Here is a 20,669-nt window from a genome sequence, read left to right as displayed (position 1 = left end):
GTATCAGGATTGAGAGCTCTTGCACCCTAAGAAAAATGTATCTAAACATCTCCCAGCTCTTATTCACTCCTTTATCTCTGAGAGTGTTTTCCCAAAGGGTTGCACATGCTAATGCTCTAAACAATCAAGATTTAGGCTCTGGCAGTGAAATATTTTTAAATCCAGTTAGTATGTGCTCTGCTGATTCAATGCCATGTAAGTTAAAATCAAATCTCATTATATACTTAACTGGATGCTGAATGATTGCATTCATACTTTTGCTAGTACAGTTATTCTATCAGTCATCCTGATAAGAGGATGGTAGTTTTGACAAGACATTTACCCTCTCCTTAGGTCTAGGGATCCAGATAATAGGTGAGATAATTCAGCACATTGGAGTCCTACACTGAAAGAAGCCCACTGCATACAGATAAGGTCTGTGATCATTAATTCCTGTTAACTGCTAGTTAGGTGTTCCTGAAATGTAGATAAACCCTTCAAGTTTTCTCAGTCAAATTATGGAAATAACAGTTGAGAGCCGTGGAATCATAAAATGTCCTGAAATGGAAAGGATCCACAAGGATCATGGAAACCCAGCTCCTATCTCTACACAGGATCATCCCCAAAAACACTTATGTGCTTGTGAGTGTTTTCCTAATGCTTCTTGAACTCTGACAGGCTTGATGCTGTGACCCATTCCTCGGGGAGCCTGTTTCAATGCCCAGCCACCCTCTGGGGGAAGAATGTTTTGCTGATATCCAGTCTAAACCTCCCTGACACAACTTCAGGCCATTCTCTCAGGTCCTGTCACTGATCAGTGATCAGTGCCTGTCCCTCCTTTCCTCCTCATGAGGAAGTTGTAAGTCTGATGAGGTCTCCCCTCAGTTTCCTCCAGGCTGAACAGACTAGGTGACCTCAGCCACTCCTCACATGGCTTTCTCTCAAGGCCCTTCATCATCCTTGTTGCCCTCCTTTGGGTTCTCTCTAGTGGCTTTATATCTTTCATTTATTGTGCTTCTTCCAAAACTGCTTCCAGCATGGTGAGGCTGCCCCAGTACAGAGCAGAGCAGGACAATCCCCTCCCTTGCCTAGCTGGCCTGATGTCCCCAGGACAGGGATGTCCCTCCTGGCTGCCAGAGCACTGCTGACTCATGTCCAGCTTCTCATCAACCAGGACCCCTGGGTCCTTTCCCTGGCACTGCTTTACATCTCTCATTCCCCATTCTGTCCGTACAGCTAGAGTTGCCCCATCCCAGAAGCAGAATACATCACTTGTCTCTGTTAAATTTCATACAGTTGCTGATTGCACATCTCTCTAATATGTCAAGGTCTCTCAGCATCTCCTCTCTGCCTTTGAAGGAAATATCAGCTCCTTCTAATTTGTATCATGGACAAACTTGCTTAACAGTCCTTTGAGACCTATGTCCAAGTTGTTTATGAAGAGCAGTGGGCCCAAGATGGAGCCCTGCAGAACCCCATCAGTGACCAGCTGTCAACCTGATGTAATCCCATTTACTACAACCCTTTGTGTCCTATGCATTAGCCAGTGTTCACCCACTGTAATTATCTATCTGCAAGCTGGATTTTGTCCAAAGTGGATATTTAATACAATAGATCTTTGATACAATAGAAAATCATAAAAAATAGAACTGAAAATAATTTCAGGAAGTTATTCGTGTATCTCCATGCAAGATAATACTTCATTTAAAACATGGTTTGAGATCTAAACTTAGTCCACCTAATGATGACTGCATGCCCTATAATTCCTGTCATTGTTGACAATGATGTCATCATTGTCTACATAGCCCTGTAGATGACAGGCAAGCCTTGTGACAAAGACAGAAATGTATGTTTGAGAAGCAGAACATTAGAAAACCTGAAAACCTTGATTTAACAGTATAGGCTGTGGGCTTAAGAAGGCTCAGTGTTACAAAACGTGCCAGATGTTTGCTTGTGTTTTCTTCTCTGCAGTCGTAGATTTAAAGGTTGTGATGCAGGATGTGGAACATAGTCTGGAATGGATTTACATAACAAGCTGCAGTTAAATTGGGTATTTTCTGATGAATGACCAAAGAGCTTCAACTAAAAGCACCAAGTGTATTGAATACTGCCTGAAAAATTCAGATCTTTGTAGCAGTTTTCAGAAAGTCTCTTCCAATATATTTATGTATTTAAATTATGTTCCCAGAACAGGCAGAGAAGACTCCTGGGTGCAGAAATCCCTACTAATCTTTCTCTAAGCTACATGAGTTTGTTTTTATATCAGGAATAGAGATTTAAGACTTTTCCAGACAGAAAAAAAAACATTTTTTATTGCTTGAATGAAATTCTTTGTCTAGGAGGCTGTGTGTACATGCAATTCATGTGTGGAGACTGCTCTGGAAAGGAGAGGCTGCCATGTCCCCAGTCACATAATGGCTGGCCTTTTTGCTATACCATGTACAGCACTGACTGTCAGACTTTTTATACCCCACAGTGAAGCTACTGAAGTTTTCTGAGTCAAATACTAGAAAAGGTTGATAGAGATTCATGTGGCTTACGCATCTGACTCAAAGAGAAGTTCATGTTGCAGGCTGGATTCAATTTACTGTTTGGCATACATTTGTATGCTGTAACAGATTCCAGCTTTGGAAAAATATCTTCATGTTCATTCAATCATGTTCCCAGTTTGCAAGTTGATAAATGTATCTTCAATGGTAAAAGATCCACAAGACTCACTGTTTTTAGTTACAGGATTGAAAACTGCATTGTATCACAATAGAGTCTGGGTGTTTCCTTTTAGTTATGAATGTATTTTTTACTGGTATTTGGGATATTTGTACTGTAAATTGAAACTGCCCCCTTTTGCAAATGCTTGTGATGCCAGTTATTAATGGTAGTTGGTACAAGAGTTAGTGCTATCTAAATATCTATAGTGAAATTACATTGAGGAAAAAATAATACAATCACAGAAATAAAACTTAGTGATTGTGTAGGATCACCAGTGATTTTAACTGATTATATTTAAGTTGTTACTGTAAGGAGATATTACAATACAGAAAAAAAGCGTCAGCAGAATAAGGAGAGAGAAGATTTAAAAGGGAATTTTTAAGTCTTATTTGTGAATTGCTGTAGAACATTTGTGTGGGCAGTGAGTATGCCCACAATCAAAAAGGAGCACCCTGGAGGATTTAGGCTTGCTATGTACTAATTTAAGAGTGCTGATTGTACTATGTGACTTTTAAAAGCTGAAAGGAATTTTCCACTAATACATTGTATTAATTAAAAGAGGCTGCTGAGGAATAAAATAGGAAATAAGATGTAGCAATCAGATGCCTCTTAGGCAAGCATCTTGAAAGCCATTAGTAATTATGTCTAATGCTCATCTATTATTTTATCCATGAAATCACTGTTGACAAAAAGTTTTGATGAGACAAATATCTGTGAGGTGTCAAGAGATGGAACAATCATTCAAAGAACAATTTAGATCCCATTTGTAGCAGAATACAAGATATATCTCTATGTTATGGTATTCAAAAAAATTCAAGCTGTGTACAAATACAGAAGGAAGCCCTATTTTCAGGAGCAAGGATTTTAAAAAGTTTTGTGTAGAAATCCCAATGCTGAACTTCATAAGAGTTCCTTGGATCTGTAGAGAAGAAGTGCAAAGGAATTGAGGAGCTGAGAAAAATTTTAAGTGTAGTTTTTAATTTAATGCTGAAATGACTACCCTGGAAAGGCATGCTCATCACTGGTGACATACCAAGGAGAAGGATAACAAACTGGCAAGAGTTCAAAAAAGAAAGACTGATCTAAGAGCAGGGCGACTGACCTAGGAAACAAATTTAAGGAATTGGGTTTGTTCAGCTTGTCAAGGAAAAGCTTATTAAGTCATTGGATTGTGGTCTATTAACTCCCTGTATTGGGAAAGCAGATCATGTAACAAAGGGATATTTAATCTGGCTGACAAATGATGTAACAAGAGCAAAGAAAAGCTGGAGCTACATGAATCAGGCCAGACAATGTGTGGCTCTTAATAGCAGATGAGCAATTGAGAACAATTAATTTTGGCATGTGGTAAATTACCATCTTCTGGAAAATGTAAAATATGGAATTTCTAAAGATTTGTTATTTGTTCTCTGAAGTTTTGGTCTGTTGAATATATGATTTCTTCTTTAAAGATTTAAAGTAGTGAAATCTTTTGTCCCTGATATTTTTCAGGAGTCTGATTTATTCACTCTTCTAACTTTTTTATGGGCTTCTTTGTGCGCTGTCTCCCATTTGAGGCTTCAAAGTTCATTTGCAAAATATCTGTATTCTCCCCCATGGTGTGACAGTCTTTGAAAAACCTCTCTAGTGGAATCAGTGTTAGAAATTTAAGCCATCATACATCCAGATTATTGAGATAACCAATTGTGGTCAATTAAATGTAATGAAAACGAAAATAACACTTTAGAATCTGTTTTCCAGAGAGAAGACTATCAACTCTGTTAGTAAGTATAACCATATAACCATAATACATTAAGTGTATCATATAAAAGATGAGTTTAATTTGGATACTTAATTACTGATTTGTAATGTAAATTCTGTGAGCTGGTGTGTGGTTTTTCTGAGCCTTAACCTTTTAATACATGCAATTTTCAACCAACTCACAATATTTAACTTTTGCTGTAGCATTTTGTTATGCATGGGATAGTAAAGATCTCTGTTGGCATATTTGGGAAAAAAGATGTATTAACAGATTTTCTAGAGCCTGGGGACCAAAAGAGCTGCTGAGCCATCCTGTTGTGTCTCTGATGCATTGCAGGCCATTAAATTCCACCCACTTACCTCTCTGTGTAGACCAGTTAGTTTGATTTATCCATTTTTATCCACAGGAGACGAAACATTTTTGTACCATAGAGTCTTACCTGTTCTATAAAACTAGTCTGACACCTTTCCTTTCCTAGCTTTGTCTCTGGAAATGGCTCCATTTAAGTTATTGTGGGAATTCTTTTCTTAGCATTTGCACAGCACAATTCAAGTATAGACAGGTTAGCTCTCTTTGTCATCAATGTCAAGGGGATGGTCTTGTGATTAAAATCTGCCAAAAGATTTTCTAAACATCCATATTGAGACACCCCTTGACTCACTAGGAGAATATGGTCTACAAATATTGAGGACAGGCAAAACAGTTCTAAACACTCTCTCTTAAAAGGATTAGTGTTTGCTTTATTTTAAAAATTAGTTTCCCCACATGCAGATGTTCTATCACATAAACACTATATGCTTTTATTTTGCTTTCCCTCCAAATTCTAAGGTTACATTTTCACCACAGCTTGACTTTTACATAGCAAAAGTTCTCAAATCAATTCTACTTCTCACACTCTAGTCTAAATAGCAAAAAATTTGTCAGGCCCTGACGCTATAGCGGTCCTGACCATCTTCACCATCATATCAAGAGCAGTAGGATGAGCCCTGGCTTCCCACAGAATGCCTGTACTGCTGGCTATGTTATTGTGCTTAGGTATCAGCTCCCTATCTCTTACCTGCAACCAAGCCTGACACATGACCTGTTTCCCTGATAATCCAATGCTTAGGTCAATAAATAGCAGAGTAAAATCTGGATAAAACACAAGCCAGTGTTACTTAACTGTAATATATTCACTCCTGCCAGATACTTCACTATTTTTACATTTCAGTTTGTATTTTAAAGGGCTTGATTTCCTACTGTTTGCTTTATATTTCATAGTTGAAACCTTGATATGGGTTACAAAGCAGATTTTTTATTTCTAAGTGCTTTGACTTGTATCTGAGAGGTAACAGTAGTTAGACTGAAGATCCAGCCTTCGTTTTGCTCTTTGCATTAGAACTTTTAGGATAAAGTTTGGTAACTTGGATAGATTCACAAAAAAAAAAAAAAAAAAAAACTACCTTAAAATAGTTCAGATTTGTATGTCATTTTCTTCAGAAGAATTCCAGAGAGTCCATGTAAGGGAAAGTATAATTAATTGATTGGTTTGGCCTTCATAGTTCTCTGTAAGTGAATCAGGGATGATGAATGCCAGGAGGTATAAGATCTATTTAGGCCTTGTGCAGACACATGGATTAGTTTGAGGGAGAGTTTGGTATGCTATGGATTTGTTCTGGTTGCCTCCCAAGAAAAGGCTCTGGATCCAGTGACCTTGAGAGGTTTTTCTATTTCCTCTGTTTGACAGATGTAACCATGCTTGTGAAATTGGCCACACAGATAAGAAATGCTGTTGGCTCTGTAAGGTTTATTTATCAGTGAATGCATACTTTCCTGTGGTTAATCAGCTATTAAAGCTCAAAAGTTTTTAAATACTTGTTAAGAAGATAGAACTATTGTTAATCTCTCATGACTATGGGAGTGCAGCCTCTGTAGTGAAGAATTGTTGTTGAAAAACTCAGTCACAGAAATAATTTGTACAGAATTCTGTTATGATTTTTTAAAAGGTTACTGTTGCAGGCTTAGCTACGACTGGATGATCTGCAGTGTTCAGTTGCATTCAGCATCTTTCAAGCTAAGGATGTACTTCAGTGGTGAATCCTTGTGTGGTGGCTACAATTTGGCAGGTGGTTCCCTGGGAGTAGGAGAGGGATTTCAGGAGTCTTCTTGGAAGAATTGCATGGAAACAGGTCCTGCAGGGGAGATGAGTCTGAGAGAGTTGGTGGATATTCAAAGATATCTTCTTCTCAGGCTTAAGAACAGTGCATCCCAATGAGCAAGAAATCAGGCAAAGCAGATGAGAGACCCTATGTGGATCATTAAAGAGCTCCTGTCATTAATCAGGCATAAGCAGGAAACACACAGGAGATGGAAGTGGGGATGGGCCACTTGGACTGAATATAGAAATGTTAACAGAACAAATAAAAATGAGACAAGGAGGACCAAGGCCAATCTGGAATTAATTTTAGCCAAGGATGTCAAGAACAACAAGATAACAAAGATAACAACAAAGGATAATGTGGGTCTGTTACTTAAAGGAGAGGGGAAGCTGGTAAGAGATAATTCAGGCAAGGCAGTTGCTGAACACCTTCTTGCATTGGTCGTCATTGACTAGAACAGCCCTCAGGGATCTCTGACCCAAAAGATCAGTATAAAGGAATGTTGGAAGCAAGACTTTCCTTTGATCATGTTAGAGAACACTTAGGTGACCTTGACATGCACAAGTCCCTGGGCCTTGATGCAATGCATCAACAAGCACTGAGGGAACTGACAGACACCATAGCGAGGCTGCTCACAATCATCTTCCAAAGGTTGTGGCAATCATGCAAAGTGCCTGGGGATTGGAAGAAAATAAATGTCACCCCAGTTTTCAGAAGGGGCAAGGAGGAGTACCCAGGAGTACCCAGGGAATTACCAGCCAGTCAGCCTCATCTCAGTCCCTGGAAAGATGGTGGAACTCCTCGTTCTGGAGGCTGTCTTGTACCACGTGGATGACAAGAAGGTGATCACGAGTAGTCAGCATGGATTCACAAAGGATATATAATGCTTGACCAACCTGATTGCCTTCTGTGATGAAACAGATACCTGAATAGATGAGGGAAGAGCAGTGGATATTGTCTACCTTGACTTCAGCAAGGCTTTTGTCAGTAAAACTGTGGTGTCATGTTATATTGCAGAAAATAATAAGAATGCATGTAACAAAGCATGCAAAATATCCCCTGTGCATCTTCTCTATTTGCCTTGGTCTGGCCCTTGCTAAACTGCACACATTAGCCACCCTTAAAAGCAAGACTGTGTACGTAAATTTTTTGTTACAAGCCACTATAGGCAAAATATCTCTATATTTTTATGTAGTAACTTACCAAGTGTATCAACTATTACTTGTTCCTTTTTGTAGATGCCCTTAAAACAGTTGCTGGGACAGAAATTAAGGACACAGGGAGTGATAAAATTCTTATCTTCTTGTCTATGATAAAAATAATATATTTAAGATTGTTTTGCAAATCACATAAGGATTTATGATGTCTTCAGCAGAGTTATTTGACATATGAAAGTGAGAAAACAGGCAGAACTACAAGTGGAAAAGGTCATACTTAAAAGCATTGGGAGTTTGTCTCTCAAGGAGTAGGCAAATTTTGTTCAGTAGCTGGGATATTTTTCCCTGAGTGTGGCATGGTATTGCCAGGTCTGATCATTCAGAGATGACAAGACATTATGAGATTAGTGATTAATTGATAGATTTTATTTATTTATTTTTTTAAATTCATTTTTACTTTTATTCTTTTATAATTCCTGAGTGGAATCTGTTTGTTTTAAAGCCTTCCTTTATTGCCATGAGGTCTAGCAGTGCTTTGGTCTGAAACAAAGCAGAAGCAGAATTTTGTTTAAATAATAAAGCTGAGACTTGAAAAGAAAACTTCCTGTTATTGCACCACTCCAGATTCCAGGAAATTGTCAGCCCTGTTGCAAACTTTTGTGTCTTTCCTTGCATGACCCTCTAGGCAGTGTCACTGCATGAAGGTAGAGGCAGTGATTCCCAAAAAGTGGAGTTCTGTGACCTTAGGCTTGTGTGTGACTTTAGGCTAGTTCTGTGACCCAGTAGGCATGGGTCTTTGCAAATCTGATGACTTGCAACTTTTATATTTCATGTATCTTGAGTGATCAGCTTACGTCTTCACTTTGATCCCTAGAGTACAAAAGGAAATCCCCAGTAAGTCATGAGTTTGGTCCACCTTTGCTAGTTTGTTGCTCCTTGCTTTTCTTTTTTCTTCCTCTAAAGCACCTCAGTTCATCTGTAATGAGATTAAATTGTTCTTGTGGCTGAATTATTTATGGCTTTTAATATAATTTTCCAAATTTGTGTTCCCACTGAGAAAGGTTAATTAAGTTTTGCAAAGACAAGTTTGAAATACATTTTAGATTTGAAGAAGAGTTTGCAGGATTTGCACCCAAACCCCAAGCCTTAGTGGGATCTTCCATATTTTAAAGGCATCAGAGTTTAGCTTCTTCCTAAAAGCTCCTTGTACTGCAGGATCTCTGACAGCCTCTAATCTTTCCAGGCTTCACACCATGCTCTGAAAATTGCAATTTCCTTTTCTTCTTCAAAACAAATTCTTATCATTTCTTGCATGTGGTATTACAGCTGTCAGCATGAAGTCCCAACCTGAATATTAGGACTGTAATTCTATTTCTTGAGTTGTGGTGCAGTATATAAATTCATTCACCTGGACTTCCAAGGTGGGTGCCACCAAATCAAAATCTCAATTAATTTACTAATGACAGTCAGTTGGGACCATGTTCTGTGTTGAGCAGCAGCTGATTCCTATTTTAAAAAACGATTGTTTTCTCAATTTAAATTCTATGATTTCATGAATCATCAGGTTTTCTCCAAGATGCACTGGGTTGTATTTGCATGATTAATCATGTATTTTGGTTTTACTTAACACACATATTTACATAACTACAGGATTAGTTAAGAAAAAGGCAGAATGTGGCTTCCAGATGAAGTGGAAAGAAGTTCAGCAGTGGGAAGAAGTTTCAGCAAACAGTGGCAGGTCAGGAATTCTGAAAACCACATGTCTGAGATAACTGGGCAGTGAAAGCTTTCTGCCAGTGAGGATAATGAGGGTAATACAACTTCTTACTAGTATTTTCTGGGTTGAGTAGGAGAGGTCATTCCGGCAACATCTATACAATACTGCCAGACTCTATTCTGATTTCATGCCTAGGTTTACTAGAGTGCCTGGCTATGAAATTATATCTAATTTCTTTTCATTGGAAAGGTATTTGATGGTGTCCGCCTCCTACATTACCAGATAAAATTTTTTCTTGTTTGTTGAAAATAACCTTTTATTAGCATGTTGGTTTGATTTTAGCCTTTGGCTATTGCACTGTTGGTTTCATACAATAAATGTGAATTTTAAGAATTATATAAAATCAGGCTCAAGTGGGCCTGTATATCTGGAGAGGCTCAATTCTGCTTGATGGCTTCTGGTAAATGTGTGACACTTTTAAATCAGTGTCTTAAAGCTCAGGAGGATAGGGCCTCATCTCCTCTTAAGCAGCTTATCTCAGCATTCTCAGACTCACTTGCTGGAGTAAGAACCTGCTCAAGTGCACCTGGCATACCTTGCCAGAGTGTTTGTTATAGCTTCAAAGCTGAAATTCAGAAGTACAGGGACAGACCTTGGACTGGGAGTTAGATGAAAGATTTCCCACTTCAGCCAAGTAGGCAAATAAGGATGTATCCTTCCTGGAGACCAGCCTCCTTCCCTATGGCTGTCCTGCAGAGTTATTTTAATTCCTTGTCTGGATATGCATATCCAGCAGCTTGAAGCACATCACAACCCTACTGATGTCCCTTTATTTGGAGAGAGAGTCATGGAAGAGAAAACCTTTTCAAAATAGGGTTCTGTTGCATTAAAACATCCACAGATATGTGTCTAATGACCCACTCAGTATTTTGTAACCCCTTGGGAATTTTTCAAAGGACACTTAGTATCAAGAAAGGAGGGTTCTTTCTGACCTTGAGAACAATCCCCTGTTTTAACTGGAAAAATTAGGGCTGAGAGTTTACGTAAAGACTCTGAAGATGCTTCAGCACTCTCCCTTTTATGTGCTTTGCAGAGATGGAGTAGAAGAAAGTACCCAGTGTATCCTCTGAAAACTGTGATAGCTGCTGTCACTCAGCTGTCTACTGATTGGATCTTTCTGAATCCTGGTATTGTGTAGGCAGAGTCACTCATGAAGTGTTTGGTGTAGTACCACATGTGTTAATGGTTGCTGGCATCACCTCTTTACTATAAATAACCCACTGGATAGTTTTAATTCTTGCATGTGTTCATACCATTTTTACTTGCTTTTTCTAACCAGATATTTACAAACAATCCTATTATACTCTCTGGCATCGTGAAGTAGCTCCCTAAAGGAAACCATTAATTTTCTGCTGTACAGCATTGGTTGATTAGATGCTTTGTGGAGGAGGAACTGATATGAAAGCATAGAAATTAAAACAGTAACACTCCTGCCAAGCCCTGTAGCCTGTTGCTTTCATTCATCAGCTGGTTTTATTAATTCGTCTGAAGGAATGCTAGTGATTTAATCTTACTGGTGAACTACACAGACTGTGAGGCAGCACTCAGGAGCACAGCAGCCTCCCTTCCTTGCTGTCTTCTATCAGTATCCCTATTCCAAACACCAGGGGTCAGCTTTCTACTGTTATTTTGAAGCCCTTTCTGCTCTAGCTATGGCATCTAGCCTTATAAGATGCAAGGAAACCAACAAGAAGTTCCAGCCCTACTCTAGAGCAAACAGACTTTATAGGAACGGTTAAGAAACGGTAAGAAATACTTACGTGTTGGGTAACTTGTATTGCACTTCTCCCAGCAGAGCTATTTTCGAATTGCCTTTCTCTTCCATCCAGGAGCTGCAGTAACCTATTTGTTGTTTAGACTGATTTCAGAGCCAATGGATGTGACAGCTCCTTCCCAGTGACCTGGGATTGCAGAGTAGGCAGGATCTCTGCCTGCCTGTTTTAGTTACTTACATGGTCTTCATTGCTGTCATGTCTGAGGTTCCTTTCTGCTTTGAGAGTCTGTGTCTTTCCAGATGAGGTCACACAATGCTGCTTTACTTTTTAATGATGAAAAAACTAAGCCAGCCGAGGGGCTCACAGCAAACAGCAAATACCCAGATCAGCATTCATCTCACATCCTGTAGAGCAGTCCTAGAAACAGCAGGCTCTATTCCAGCAATTTCCATAGAAGGAAAGTGACTCTAGAGGCATTTTTTTCAAATATGTTATTCAACCCTGATTGCTGCTTCCCCAAACCTGTGCCATCACACTGTGATTCTATTCTGGAGAGCCCCTAACTTTTCCCAACCATCCCATGCAAAGAGCAAGAAGCTTTCCAACTCAGCTGTCTTTGCTGGATAGCATTCAATCAGACAGCTGGGTCACCAGGCAGCTTTAAAGACCCAGTCCTTCGTAGATTTATTTTAGGAATTGCTAGTTATATAGATTGAGTCTTACATAAATCTAATGTCATTATCAGTACCCAAAGATGGCAGTGTCATTTAAAATTATTATTTTTCAGCCAGGTCAACAACCACGGGGCCACTGGGGTGAGAACAGAGGGGGGAATCAGAAATGGCAGAGGGAAAGAGATCAGCACTTTTAGCAGACGCCCAAAGTTACATTGGTTCATGTCAGTCACAAAACTGGACTTGAAAATATTTCCCTATTTTGGTCTACACTCTGAAAATGAAAACTTCCAGCTAAACCTGGAAAAGTGGTTGCAGAAATATTTGAAGTAGCAGGGAGAAGAGGTGCTACTTCTGTGTATAATGCTGATGAGATCTTCCCTGCTATATTGTATCCAGCTATTAATAATTTAGCCTTCAAAATGGGTGTTAAAACTGAAAAAGGTTCAGAGATGAACCACATCATGACTTATGTTTGAAAACTCTGCCTTACAGTTAAATTCTTAAACAATTCAACTTGACTTTTTAAGGAGAAGATTAAGTAGTGATTTGATTACTGTCCATTAATTACTTGAAGGGAAAGGAAGGAGATATCTTATAGAAAAGAACTCTTTCATCTTACTTTTTCATCTAGGACAGAATCTAGGAATTGGAAGTAGAATTCGGAGATCTCAGAAAGCTGGAAATGAATTTTTAATGGTGAAAGTGATTAAGCATAGGAACAAATAAAGGATTTATTCATCAAACTATCTTCTTTATTCTTAGAATTTACAAATCTGCATTGAACACATTCCATTATTAATTCTAGCAATATGTAAGTTACTTTGTAAGCTCCTAAAGTTAGATGGCTTGTCATTATTCCTAAGGCAGAATGGTACAAAGAAAATGTAAAAGGCCCCATTAAAGACTTTTTCTCCAGACTTTTCAGTCTTTGTCCTGGAGATGAGTGTGGATCATTTTTCAGCAGGATGCATTAGTAAAAACATGAAGGAAATCTATCAAATTTAATGTTTTCATTTGTTGAAATTTGTAAGATGTTCAGACTCTTCTTAGCTTACCTTTGGTTTTTTGCTGCTGTTAAGCAAAACCACATTTTCTGCAATGTAAAATCTTCCTCTGTTAGTCCCTGCTTAGAGAACTCAATCATGCTTTTTCAATTTTTCTCTTCATGCTTGATAATAGTTATGAGGCTTCCAAACTGTAGTATATAACCAGAAATATCTGGATGCTAACCTTCACTGATTCATACAATAGGCCACTTCAGGTTCAAATTCTATCAGGAATACTTTGAAAATTCTGGCCATTGAAAAGTAAATGCAGATAAAATTTGCATTTTTTTGGGAACTTTTAACATCAGAACAATGTGAAAAACTACTAATTTTCTGTGCGTGTGGTTCTTTAAAAAATATTTTGTATTGTCTGTTCTCATAGGTATCACTTTGCTGAAACATATGTGCAAGATGATAAAATTGAATATTTTTTAGGTTATTGTAAAATGAAGACAACTAGGGAAGGTAGGAAGAAAAAGTATTCAGAGGTGCTTAACTGTATCAGTGAGGGATCAAAGGGGTTAATCACGTGAGTAGATTTGAGTTGTTTGATCCTTATACTTCTGTTTTCCTGGCTATTAGACAATCAGAATACAACTTTATTGTGTGAAGAATTTGAGGCTCACTCTGTATGACTGTACAATCTATGCATCCTTAATTTTTCAACATTATCATGCTGTATGTAAATAATTGATGAAATTTAGCAAGTGGATGCTTGTAGAAAATAGCATGCTCCTGCACGGTGTGATGAATGGAGGCAGATCTCTGAAGTTTGCTCTTGGGGAAAGAGGTTTATTGGGGATGCAGAAGGTTCTGCCTCGTGCTCCCAGACACAGCACATGGCCGGGCCTGAGAGGGTGGGGAAGGGGAGAGACAAAGGCATGCTCTAGGAGAGGGGAAGAGGTTCCAAGAGAGGGGAAGCCCCAAGAGGGGAGGAAGTTCCAAGAGGGGAGGAAGTTCCAAGAGAGCATGTGGCCCCTCAAAGCCTCCTTATCAGGGGCTTGTAGGTGGGTTGGAATAAGGCATGGCCAATAGGGTTACAGACATTTGATATTTTAAGGGAGGGATAGAGGTGTGGGGTGAACCATACATCTTTTGGGGGGTGGGATGGAACAGTCCATTTCACCCCAGGACCCATCCAAAGGCAGGAGCATTGTCTGGCTAGCTGGGAGAACTGTTCTCATCCCGATGTATTATTGATGAACAATTATATTTATCTATCATCTGCAACAGATGCTCTTGGGAAAAGGCTCACCAGCAATAAAAGAAAGGCAGCAGGTATTGCTCCAAGAGCTGTTGCGAAGTCTTTCAGTCCTGAGTTATTCTTACCAGATCCCTCCAGGTGTGAGAGAGCTGGCTGGGATCACAGGTATTGTCCAGCTTCTCCCATCAAATGGTGTGTGATGAAGTGGATTCCACTACTGTTTAAGAGATCTTCATAGAGGGACAATTGTATCAGCTCTTGTATTGTTTGGTGAGTCCTCAAAAGATGAACTAGCATAGTAGATTCTCAAGATGCTTATACTGATACCCACCTTGGCTCCCACTGTACAGGAGAGGAATTTTATGGAGCCGAACATGCTTTTTAGATGCTTCCTGTGCTGCAGAGATGCTGGAAGACTGATTGTCCAACAGCAGCCTGACTGGTGGAGATGGGAGATGGAAGATAATGGGGACATAGATTCCCCTTTAACTCCCACAGCAGATCCATGTGTTGCCCAGAGCCAGATCTGGTTTAAGTAATGGTTGGATTCTCAGAGCTGCAGGTCTACAAAGTTGGCTGTCACTAGAGAAAGATGGAAGTTTCTTATGTGGATAAACATCTGGTTGAGGATAATGACAAAAGCAGAGATGGACTCTTCTCAGTGGTATCAAATGAAAGGCCAAAGTCAATTGATGTGAAATGAGATAGATAAAAGTCCCTTAAAATGTAAGATATAACTTCTTTACAGTGTGGGTGGTTGAGCAGAAGAGCAGTCTAGAGAGGCTGATTTTAAAAATCTGACAACACAGTCCTGGATGCCATGCTCTGATTGACTGTGGTTTAAGAAGGCAGAATTGGACTAGATGTTCTCCAGAAGTACCTTCAAACCTCAGGTATCATGTGATTCTGTGATTTTTTTTTCTTTCTTTTTTATCCTTTATACATAATATGTAAGTGTAAGCCAAAATTTGGCCCATGTTTTGCATAGATACTTGATGCTTTATATGAAACTTTTGGACCAGTTCCATTCCCTAGTAACAGTTTGTTTTTCTTTGGAAATTTCACTCTGAAGGACCCTCTGTCCTTTTGCCTCAACTATCTTTTTCCCCCTGACCTTGCTACTTGGTCAAAAGATTGAAAGCTATTGCTTTGTTGCAGTATACAGTGCAAACTGATGTTATTTAGGCAGTTTGGGGGTGAGGAAGGCCAAGGTGAAGCTGGAACTGAACCTGGCAAGGGACACAAAAAAAGCTTCCTTCAGAAAAGGAAGGTAAAATGAGGTGCAACCCACCCAATAAAAATAATTATGGAAAACTGGTAACAACAAATGAGGAAAAGGCTGAGGTACTCAGCAACTTTTTTCCCTCAGTCTTCAATGGCAACTTCTCCTCCTACACCTCTCAAGTGGACAAGCATCAGGATGGGGACTTGGGGAGCAAAGTCCCTGCCACTGTAAGAGAAGGTCAGATTCCCCACCTGAGGAATCTTAATGTACATAAGTTTTGGAACCCAATGAAATTATGTGGTTGCCAAGCCACTCTCAATGATATTTGAGAAGTCATGGTAGTCAGGTGAAGTCCCAGGTGACTGGAAAAGGGAAGCCATTGTATCCTTCTTGAGAAGTGGCAGAAAGAAGGACTCCAGGGACTACTGACCTGTCAGCCTCCCCTCTGCCTGGGAAGATCATGGGATCTAGTTTCCTTCTAGAAACTCTGCTAAGGCACATGGAGGCTGGGGAGGTGAATTGAGGCAACCAGCATGGCTTCACCAAGGGTAAGTCCTACCTGGCAAACCAGAGGCTTTCTATGATGCAGTGACAGCAGGAGTGGACAAGGAAAGGGTTACAGATGTCATTTATCTGGACTTTTGTACGGCTTTTGACAGGGTCCCCCCTTCTGTCTAAACTGGAGGGAGAGGGAGTTGATGGATATGGACTGTTGGGTGCTGAGGCATTGGTTGGCTACATCCAGAGAGTTGGTTGGATAATCAAATCCAGAGAGTCAATGAGAGTCAATGTCTCAGAGTCCCAGTGGACATCAGTGACAAGTGGAGTCCTTCATGGATCCGTACGGGGACTGGTGTTCTTTAATGTCTTCATTAATGGCATAGAGGGATCCAGTGCACTCGGCATGATTGATGACAGCACCAAGCTGAGTGGTGCTTTGACACACCTGAAAGATGGGATGCCATCCAGAGACAAGCTTGAGGAGTGGGTCCATGCAAGCATCAGGAAGCTCAAGGCCAAGTGCTGGTGCTGCACCAGGGTCAGGGCAGCCCCCAGTACCAGCCCAGGCTGGGCATGAGCAGACCCAGAGCAGCCCTGCCCAGAAGGACTTGGGGGTGCTGTGGGTGAGAGGCTGCACATGGCCCGGCCATGGCACTCACAGTCCAGAGAGCCAAACGTGTCCTGGGCTGCATCCAGAGCCCCGTGAGCAGCAGGGGAGGGAGGGGATTCTGACCCTCTGCTCTGCTCTGCTGAGACCCACCTGGAGCACTGCATCCAGCCCTGGGCTCCCAGCACAGGAGGGACAGGGACCTGCTGGAGTCAGCCCAGAGGAGGCCACCAAGATGAGCAGAGGGCTGGAGCACCTCTGCTATGAAAAAGACCCTGAAATAATTTGGGTTGTTCAGCCTGGAAAGGAGAAGGCTTCAGAGTTTTTATGTCCTTCCAGTATCTGAAGGGAGCCTACAAGGACTATTTACAAGAACATGTAATGACAGGACAAGGGTTGATGACTTTAAACTGAAAGAGTGTAGGTGTAGATTAAATACTGGTAAGAGATTCTTTACTGTGCAGGTGCTGAGGTACTGGCACAGGTTGTCAGAGAATGCCCTGTCATTGGAAGTGTTCCAGGCCAGTATGTTGCCCTATGGATGCCCTGTCATTGGAAGTGTTCTAGGCTAGGTTGCATGGGGTTTGGAGCAAGTTGGTCTAGTGGAAAGTGCCCCTGCTCATGTCAGGGGAGTTGGAATAAGATGATCTTTAAGGTCCCTTCTAACTCAGGGCATTCCATGATTATGTGATTTTGTTTGAAACTAACAAAATTTTAAGTATTTTTTCTTTCTTTCTTTCTTTCTTTCTTTCTTTCTTTCTTTCTTTCTTTCTTTCTTTCTTTCTTTCTTTCTTTCTTTCTTTCTTTCTGATTTATTTTTTCTCTGAAATCTACTTTTAGTAGTTTTTAAAATCCATTTATGCTAACCCCCAAATATACACTTAACACACCTGCTTAAGATACATAATATTTCAGGTACTAAAAATAAAAGCAAGCAAAACACCCCACAATTTCTGTTAAAGAAGTGAATATCTGGTTTATATCCCAGCCTTATACAAAGAGAAATTCTGATAAATATTGTCCAAATTTAATGTTCAGTATCTAGCTGCACTGAAAAATGGGAAGAGGTCCATTAGGGACCTGGGAAATGCTTAACTACAAATTAGTAGGGTCCTAAGCAGTCCTCTAGAAGAAATATCACTGATTTTATGCTCTGTTTTTATACACTTCCCTAAACATTTTGTGTTAACTACTGATGCAAATGGGTTAGGGGCAGGTGTTGGATCTGTAATGGCTACTCTTAATTTTCATGATGCATGCTAGTGCAAAACTGACTGTATGCCCATATGTATGACTGCTTCTTCCTTGCTCTTCTATAAAATCTGGGTCTTCTGCCAAATGTCTTCAAAAATGTTCTCAGAGCTGCTGTATCATTTCTCAATGTCTCCTCAATGGCCTGAGCTGAAAATATTCATCTCATCAGACATCATCTGTCTGCTTCCAAGAGACCACAGCACAGCCATAAAACACTAACTTTCCTGTCTCTTAATTTTGAAATACATAAGCATCTCCTGCAGTGTGTGCATCCCCCTCAAAGCTGTTCTGGTAAGGAATATTAAAATGCTGGTAGCCTGGCTTGTTTGCAGGCTGGTGTGGTCCAGAGGCAGCACATTTGTAGATATCCATTTGTGGCATGATCCTGGGGATTTCTAATCATTGCATGCCACCTGGAAGCCCCTCACTTGGCCACTTGATGGCACTCTTAAATGTTTAATTGGTTGCAAATGTTCTCAAATGGGCTAGTTTCATAGAACAGGGATAGAGAAAACAGAGCCTCAGGCATCAAAGAGTGAAATAATCAAATTGGAGCTTATATCAATGAAAACAAGGAAGGCAGGAGCAAAAGTTCAGGTGATTGTGGCAAATGCTGCCCAGTGTGTACCAAGAGGATTAGCATCTGTCTGGCTTCCCAGCTCCAGAGTGCTCCGCAGAGACAAGAGCTGCCTCAGCCTTTCCTCACAGGAGAGGTGCTCCATCCTTGCTCCAAGAGGCTGTGAGGTCTGATGTGCTGAAGACACCACAGCTAGATGCAGCACTCCAGGTGGGGTCTTGTGACAGCAGAGCAAGAGGCAGAATCCCCTCCCTCAACCTCATGTTAGCTTTCATAAAATACAGGCAGCTGCACCATTAGCATTTACATTGTAAAATCATGTCCTTATGAGCATTTATTTAAAGAAGAAAATTTAAGGAAGAATTATAGTGTGTGCTAGACCCATGATGCCTGTCTGATCAGAATGAGAAAACTATGATTTTATATACAGCATTGCAAACTCAGCCATTCCTTCTTTTTTGCACTGCTCACGTACTCACCTCACTCTCAGGGGAGCTCAGATGAACGCCAGATCTTTTTGCTTTTTTCAGGAAACTGTTACATCTTTTCATCCCCTTCTTCCCTGTTTTTGTTTGCTTTTGAGGCTCTGCTTTTACAGGCCCTGACAAACAGTGCATGTTTCCTGTAGTTCCTAACTACTCATTTTTGTTAGCCTGTTTGACTGTGGTTTCTCTTGTATTACTCTGCCAGACTGTATTTTAGAGTAAGAAAGGTTATCTCTATCTATCCATCTCTGCTTCTGAGGTGTGTCTTGCCTCTGACATGTGCAGAGCCCACAGGACTGCAACATGGCCTCAGGACATGTATAAATTACTACTTGCTTCATCATCTGTCAATTTTGTCTTCTCCAAAATATCCAGAACACTTTGAAATTCTGGTTTTGTACCTCTCTTATCCAAACTGCAAGTTCCTAAAAGCCCCAGCTAAAAATGTTAACTGATCAGGAGTAACAGGGATTACTTAAGCAGCTGGTGAGAGGTGCCAAGCAGAATGTTAAATTTGACATTCAAGCATCTAAATCAGCATAAGCCAAAATGATCTATCACTTGCCTCCTCTGCACTGGTGGACTTGCTCAGCATTTGCAGATCTTGCAGTACTAACACTGCTAATTGGAGGGTACATATTTCCCTGTGACAGGAAATGTCTATGCTATCAGGCCAACGTAGGTAGTCTCAACAGGGGCATTCAGCTTCCACTGATGAATGTCAGAAAATAAATTCTGGTGGAATTATCATCTGAGATGTCTCAGAGGGTGTTCTGTAGTAGCCCTGGATCTAGGCATTTCTTTCATTGGTCCTGTGGGTGGGAATATAAACTCACAGCAAATGAAATGTGTAACTGATTAAAAGGCAGGTGAAATTGTAAATTATACTAGGGACAGAGATGTTGTATGGAGTGATTAATGTTGTGGTAAACCAGAATTATTCAAAGCAAATGCATTTTAGTGCAGTCAAATATAGTATAATACTTTTCTAGACAAAAAGAAGTGTTGTATTTTGGAAGGCAGCAACTCTTAAAAAAAAGAAAAGGAAGAAAACTCCACTTTTGTGTACAAGTAAGAAATTTGAGTCCCTAGTGTGATAGCTTGGCAAGGAGGCTGAACATGATTCTGGTGTGCAAACAGGAAATCCTGAATAGCAGTAGAGATATTATTTAAACATTAGTGAGACTAATGCTGGAATATTATGTTTGATTCCAGAGCCAGCATTTTCCAAAGCATGCAGAAAAATTGTAGGTAGTTCAGAAAGAGCCCCAGGTTGATTCAGGGGTTGGAGAGCACACCCCAAATGTGGAGAGAGAACAACATTCAGTTGAAATTTGGACTCAAAATTAATTATGTCTGGCCCTCACACAAATCCTAGCCATGTAATATCCTCCACTTGTCTCTGGAAAATTTCTAAATATTCTACTCTTTTCCATGTCTGCTGAGAAGTTGCTTTCTCTTTGCAGCTGTGGAAGCAGTGCCTTTCACTGGACGTGGCAAAGTTAATGTTGGTTCCTGGCTTTTTGCTAAGCAGCACTGTGCAGTGCTGGTGAAAATAAATGGGATTTTTTGAGTTCAGGTTGTGATGGTTATCAAAAGTATGCTGAAATGTGACTAGTGTTCAGTTTTTAAAGTATTTAATGAAGAGAAGCACCAGCTATGAAAGAAGTCCTTTATCCAGTCAAGGTAGGCATAATAAGAATTATCAGTGGCAAGCCAGGTAAGTCAAGTAAGGAATTAGGTACAGCTATTTAATTGCTCAAAGCGATTAAATGTTGAAATAAACTGCAAAATGAAACAGTGGTTTCTCTGTTTTTTGAGATCTTTATATGAATTATGCATATACTTGCCAAAACCAAGTTATCAGGCTCAAAACA

At 40.1% G+C, this 20,669-nt stretch overlaps 1 protein-coding gene and 1 long non-coding RNA gene across 6 annotated transcripts in view; one reads left to right on the top strand and one right to left on the bottom strand.

Moving 5' to 3' along the window:
* LOC110484176 (uncharacterized) overlaps window positions 1-11,595 on the bottom strand; it is a 32,865-nt gene extending 21,270 nt beyond the window's left edge. For all 5 annotated transcript variants that reach the window (XR_013341638.1, XR_013341640.1, XR_013341641.1 and 2 more), the window contains exons 1-2: window positions 11,454-11,595; window positions 11,262-11,343 (exon numbers count right to left, since the gene is read on the bottom strand). This is a non-coding gene — a long non-coding RNA (uncharacterized LOC110484176). The remainder of the gene's footprint in view (window positions 1-11,261; window positions 11,344-11,453) is intronic.
* The window catches only part of DNAI1 (dynein axonemal intermediate chain 1), a 144,628-nt gene that overhangs the window by 43,436 nt on the left and 80,523 nt on the right, over window positions 1-20,669 (top strand). The gene's annotated exons all lie outside the window — the stretch shown is intronic.

The sequence above is a fragment of the Lonchura striata genome, chromosome Z (genome assembly GCF_046129695.1).
Source record: "Lonchura striata isolate bLonStr1 chromosome Z, bLonStr1.mat, whole genome shotgun sequence".
In the NCBI taxonomy this organism is placed as follows: domain Eukaryota; kingdom Metazoa; phylum Chordata; class Aves; order Passeriformes; family Estrildidae; genus Lonchura; species Lonchura striata.
This window is presented reverse-complemented; position numbering and strand designations above follow the sequence as displayed.